The 6,403-nt window shown below is 36.2% G+C and overlaps 1 protein-coding gene across 2 annotated transcripts in view; it reads left to right on the top strand.

Moving 5' to 3' along the window:
• The window catches only part of CUNH8orf88 (chromosome unknown C8orf88 homolog), a 43,402-nt gene continuing 36,999 nt past the window's right edge, over positions 1-6,403 (top strand). For both annotated transcript variants that reach the window (XM_040625790.1, XM_040625789.1), the window contains exon 1: positions 1-86. The gene's annotated coding sequence lies outside the window, so the exon portion shown is untranslated. The remainder of the gene's footprint in view (positions 87-6,403) is intronic.

The following is a 6,403-nucleotide window of genomic DNA, read 5'->3' as shown; positions in this document are numbered from 1 at the left end:
CCGACGGGCAGCGGGGCGCTGGGTCGCTGCGTTTGGGCTGAGCGCGGCGACGCTGCTGCCCCGAAATCCTCCCCGATCTTGAGGCGGTAGGTGCTGGGGAGGATGAGCCGAACTGGGGGGCAGGAGTCGGGCCCGGGTGTGAGGAGGCGGTGGGCGCCGTCTCTGAGGTCGGACACCGGGAAAGTTGTGAGGGAGGGGGGTCCTGGAGTCGGGAGGGACAAATCAGGCAGGGCCCCCAGAGGGTCCCCAAGGTGGGTCGTAGAGTGTGAGGGAGCGAGCACGTCGAGAGGAAAGGGTGGTGACTGGTGTGGGAACCCGGCGAGGGGCACTTCGCCGAGGGAGAGTTACGTTGCTGAGGGCCTATTAAAAGAACATAAACGCCAGAAAAAAGTAAGTACATAGCGCCCTCTGTCCCAGTACCTGGTCCTTGGTGGTGGAATGGTTTGAAGACATTTTGCCCCCCATACCCTGGCACCGTCACTACTAATTTCGGGCATTTTTTCTTTGATATTATTGTAGTTGTTTTTATTAATAAAATAAACAGCAAATTAATTAATTAGATGAAATTATATTAATGGAAAAGAAAACCCAGCAGGAAAAAAAGTGCCAAGAAACCATATATGGTTAATTCACAGAAGAAAATTAAGTGGTTCATGAAAGTATATGAAGATATACCACATAATTTATATGTAAAGATATGCCGTTAAAAAAACTGAGATGTAATTGACATATGACAGTTTCAGGTTTACAACATAATGACTCAATATGTGTGTCAAAAGATTTTAATTGCTGATAATTTAGGCAAAGTTACAGAAAAGGACAGTTACATACCCACGAGCACCCATTATGTGGACGGTTTTAATCTACTTAAGTGTTAAATTTTGTTTTTATTGAAAGATACCTCACAGAGAAAAACAATTTTTTCCTGATCTGCGTAAAGAGAAGGCACTAAATGGAAAATATTATGGAACACTCTCTCCTCTTACAACTCTTTGATAGTTAAATTTTTCCTGAATGTGGCAGCTTGATTTGTGAAATATAAAATATCTTTTATCACCTAAGTCATAATTGGTTTATCTCTTACTTCTTGTATTTCCTTATATTACTTTTCATCTATCAGTTTATCAGTTTGTGCTGTTTACTTGCAAGCAGCATATGGTTTCCAGGAATCCTAACTTTGTATGTAATATTTTGAAGTTGAAAATTGAGATTAAATCCTCTCTGATTATCATATGGGAAATATACATGAGGTAGATGAAAACAAGGTCTTTTCACTTCTCAGATTAATTTTATATGATCTTATTTCTTTTTAATTCCAATGTAGTTAACATGCAGTGTTATATTAGTTTCAGGTGTATAACAGTGATTCAGCAATTCCATTTGGTACTCATTGCTCATCAAGATAAGTGTGCTCTTAATCCCCTTCATCTATTTCTCTCATCCCCTTCACTCACAACCCCTCTGGTATCCATCTGTTTGTTCTCTATAATTAAGAGTCTGTGTTTCCCTTCCCTTTGTTCCTTTGTTTCTCAAGTTCCACACGTGAGTGAAATTTGTCTTTCTCTGACTGGCTTATTTCGCTTAGCATTATACTCTAGATCCATCCATATTGTTGCAAGTGGCAGGATTTCATTCTTTTTTATGGCTTAATATTCCAATGTACCTATATGTGTGTATATATAGAGATATATGTGCATATATACATCTATAGATATGTGTGTATATATCCATTCATCTATATGATTTTTTTAAAAGATTTATTTATTTATTTATTTATTTGACAGAGAGAGAGAGAGAGAGAGAGAGACAGCCAGCGAGAGAGGGAACACAAGCAGGGGGAGTGGGAGAGGAAGAAGCAGGCTCCCAGCGGAAGAGCCTGATGTGGGGCTCGGTTCCAGGACTCGGATCACACCCTGAGCCTAAGGCAGACGCTTAACGACTGAGCCACCCAGGGACCCCTATATGATCTTTTTTTAAACATTGATAGAGAGAGAGAGCGCGCATGCTCATGCCTGGGAGGGGGCAGGGAGCTAGGAAGAGAGAATCTCTAGCAGACTCTTCGCTGACGCAGGGCTGATACCAGGACCCTGAGATCCTGACCTGAGCCAAAACCAAGAGTCAGACGCTTAACCGACTGAGCACCCAGGTGCCTCTGATCTTATTTCTTAATTGCAGCAAAACCATCAGCACTTTCTAAAGAAATGTAGAATTTAAGTTGGAGATTTTAAGTATTGTATCTGGCTTCTAAATACAGTGCATGGTATGTATGTTTCCTGTGTTTTGACCCATGATAAATAAGGCACTGTACCATGTCTCCAGAATGAGGAAAGCATAGTAATCTAATAATTTATTTAGTATTATAAGAAAAATGATAAATTGAGGAAATGGAAATTATTAGTACATACTAACGTATTCAGCAAGTCTTTATATATAATGTCCCTTCTCATAATTCATTAAAAATATCCAATAAGCAATGTCCACATGGAATACTAGAGAGTCAAATGTCTTTCTTGTACTTACCAAACATGCAAGTTTAGAGACAAGGGCATGAACTTTATAGTTAAAATCCTCATTTTTACCAAATATATACTATGTGAACTTGAGAATCTCTCTCATGTTTCTGAGTATTAGGTTTCACATCTATAAGGTTACTAATAATGATTTTCTACAACAGTTAATGTATGGCTCAAAATTAAGTGAATTTAGCATGTAATAGGACCTCAAAAAATGGAGAGAATTAAAAAAGAATACTGTATGTTGCGTAGTATGTCCCAATTGGTCGGTATCTGGGCTTATTATCCCATTGTACTGTATTTTAGAAAATTCTAGGTTAATTTATAATTTCAGAATTGGTTGGTCCTTAGGATTCATATTTAGTTTGATTTTTTTTTTAAACAGAAAAGGAACCTGAGATATAGTTAAGTATTGCTAGATGTAGAATAGCAACTAAAGCTTCCTGACATGCGGACCAATATTCTATTCATAGCAGTTGGCCTTTTAGGATGATTTGTTAAATATGTGTAAACTTGGAAAAAAAACCACTTTATTCAGTAGCTGTTTCTCAGCATGTATTAATAGAATGAAAATTTTGAGACATTGGATCAAAATGTTCTTTAAAAAATATTTATACTACAAGGCTGTATATTCACAGTTTAAAAGACAGCTCCATGATTGGCCCACTACTTGTTCTCCATTGTTGTAAGTAGGATTCTTTTTCTTTTGCAAGTGTTGTCCTTTGTAACGGTTGATAGCATAAATGCCTACCGTAGGTAGTACTAGTAGTTTCAAAGGAAACTTTTGGAGCTCTACATTGGGTGGGTAAGGCAGGTATTAGAGTTTAAGATTAAAGTTATTTTAGATAATGATTTTGTAGTTCAGTTAAGTCTTTATTATTTTTAACCTAAACTGAGAATTGGGCTTTGGTTTATGGAGTCCTTTCCGTCATAGATTATGATCCTGTGAATCAGTTTCACAGTGGTAATTACTTAATGTAAATACTTGCTTTTAGTATCAGTGTCTCTATGGCAGGCATAGTTTACTTAAAAAAATATTAAATATGGCATTATCCTTTCTCATTTCCTTAACTGATGTGAATTTATATCTCTGGAGCCCTTGCTTAGTTGTCCTAGTAAAAATTGAAAGGGTGGGTGATACTAAAAGATCTTTTATTTTTTGTTTATGTACTTGTATTGCAAAACCATATAATAGTTCTGTAACTCCCCAACTCTTGAAAATCCCTAGTTTGAATACTGTGGATTTGCATTGCTCAGCAACTGGAAAGGACTTTACAACCTATCAACTCAATTTCAGCTGAGCAATGAAAAACAAGAAAGTGTGTGCCAAAGTACTCTATTGTATTCTGATTCATTAGTTTCATAAGGGAAACAGGATGGAAAGTTACTACGTACTAGTATTAGGGTTCTAATTATAATGTCTAGGATAAACATTAAATAACACAATATTAGATTGCTTTTTGGCCCTTACTTAAGAATTTTCCTTCCACATAGAAAATATTCAATATTTGTCTGAAGTATTTTTTTTTTGCTACATATGCTTATACCTTTTTTGTTTCCTATTATATCAAAGTTGTATTGCCAACAAGTACAGACAGTATTAGTTTTGTTTAGAAGGTTGTGAATAGCCATGTTGAAATACCAGTTAAGAGACACATTACAAAAGCTCAGTAGGTATTAATTTGGAATACTGGCTGGCTTATCTCCAAACTTTAGGAAAAAGTAACTATTTTTGTGCTTAGTTATCAGTGCTAACTTTAAGAGGTTGTTTATAAATTTATGATTTTTAACGTTTGAATTATGTCCAGAGGCATTTTTTAAATAGATGAAAACACATCTTTGGAGCTAAAAGGGAGTTATTAACTCTATTCTTAGGGAAACAGTCATTTAGGGTAGTGATCTGCTTAAAATCATATGGTAACAATTGCTTCTGGATGAGCAGATACAAAGTCAGATGGAATTTTACTTTAGGCTTTGTCTTAATAAGCATCATAATTTGGAAAGTTGTGTCCTAGGAGGTTTTAGGCGTATTTAGGAGGTATTTAAATTTATAGATTTGTTTAATAAAACTAATTATGTTGCAGGTACTAGGACACAAAGATAAACAAGATCTAGTTTTTTTAGCCTCAACTCAGTCTAATCAAACAGGCATATAACAGATTTATTGTGATACATCTTAGAATAATTAATAAATAAAATACAGTAGGGGCTAGCGGAAGAAGAAAGATAAAAAGATAAATTATTATTGTTATTATTATTTTACTATTAATTATCTGTTAGCAACTAAAAGCTTCAGGTGAACTACTTTATTTTCCATTACTGTTGAGACATGAGGGTATTTTTTCCAAAGAAGTAACAGGAACTTAACCTTGGTCTTGAAAGAGGAATAGCATTTTGGGAGAAGAGCAGCAGGGAGAGTGAAGGAACTCCAGAATGTATAAATATATGGTGAAACAAAATAACATTTATGAATTCGACAATCTATTAAACACCCACAGTATTCTAAGCACTGTGCTAGACACTGGAGACATACCTGTGTGAGAGAACTGTAATTTAATGGTCAGATGATAGGTAATTGCAACTACTGCAGTAAGAACCACATTGGAAGAGGATAGACACAGGGGTGTTTTGTGAACACATAAGGGTACTTAACCAAAACCTGTTCAGTTCTGCCCGGGTGTGGGGTGGAAAAAGGTTGGGCAAGATTCTTGATTCTTGCTGGCCAGAAGCATGGACATGGGCCTCCCTTCACTTCCTTGATTCAGTACCTTGGGCAAGTTACCTAATTTCTCCAAGCCTTATCTGTAAAATTAGGATTATAAAAAATAATAAAGCTAACATTTATTAAGCTCTTAATATGTACCAGGCATTGTGCTAATGCTTTCTACATATATCTTATTTAGTCTTTACATCAAACCTAGGAGATAGAGGCTGTTGTTTTCCATAGTTATATAACTAGGTGCTGGAGCCATAATATGAACCCATGTAGACCAACCTAAGACCTGAACTCTAACTCTTAATTATAACTAATTGATAGAGTTCTGAATCTTAAATAATGTAACTTAGGTACATGGTTTACTCTGCATGACACCTGGATGTTGGCTCCTGTTTCTATTATGAATAATCCAGGACGTGGTAAGGAACTGAAGTTTTTAAAGCAGGTGTGTGTGTAAAGGGATCATAGTGTGAAAGAGGTTATATTCACCCATTTGTTCAGCAAATGCTTGTGTTACACCTACTTTGGATCCAGTCCAGGTGCTGTGTTAGTTGCCAAGGAAAGAGGGTGAATGAAAATATTGTTTCTCACTTAAAGAATCTGCTCCTCACTTTTGTAAGTATAAAAGACAAATCAGTCATTATAGTATAGTACAGTGGCCTCTAATGCCACGATGTAGGCATATTCACTATGTCCCATGAACATACGGAGAGGAGAGAGTATTTAAATAAGACTGAGTGATCAGGGAGATGAATTCAGAGCTACTATGGAACTAAAAGAGTAGTGGTGGGTAGGAGGAAAATAGATTTGGGAAATATTTTGGAAGTAGAATAGACAGGAATTAGAGACTAATTATGGTATGGAGGCTTGTATTTAGATCTTATTTAACCAAAGGTGGTCTGAGGGAGTTGAAAACTTTAAGGAATACTGAAAGAGGAACATCTTTGGAGTCAAAGTAATGAATTTGATTTTGGATATCTTGAATTTGAGGTGTGTGTGATAAGATGTAAATGGAAGTATCCTAAAAAATAGAATTGGAAATTAAAAGAGAGGTGGATGCTAAATGTATAAATTAGGGTATATTTATCATGTAGATAGGTAGCTGAAATCATCAGAATAGTTGAGGTCAGGGAAAAGGATCAAAGCCAAATTTGGAAGAATTCCTCAATTTAAT

Source organism: Ursus maritimus, unplaced genomic scaffold, assembly GCF_017311325.1.
Source record: "Ursus maritimus isolate PB19 unplaced genomic scaffold, ASM1731132v1 scaffold_9, whole genome shotgun sequence".
NCBI classification, from domain to species: domain Eukaryota; kingdom Metazoa; phylum Chordata; class Mammalia; order Carnivora; family Ursidae; genus Ursus; species Ursus maritimus.
The sequence above is the reverse complement of the archived record's forward strand: the minus strand, read 5'-3'. Positions and strand labels throughout refer to the sequence as shown.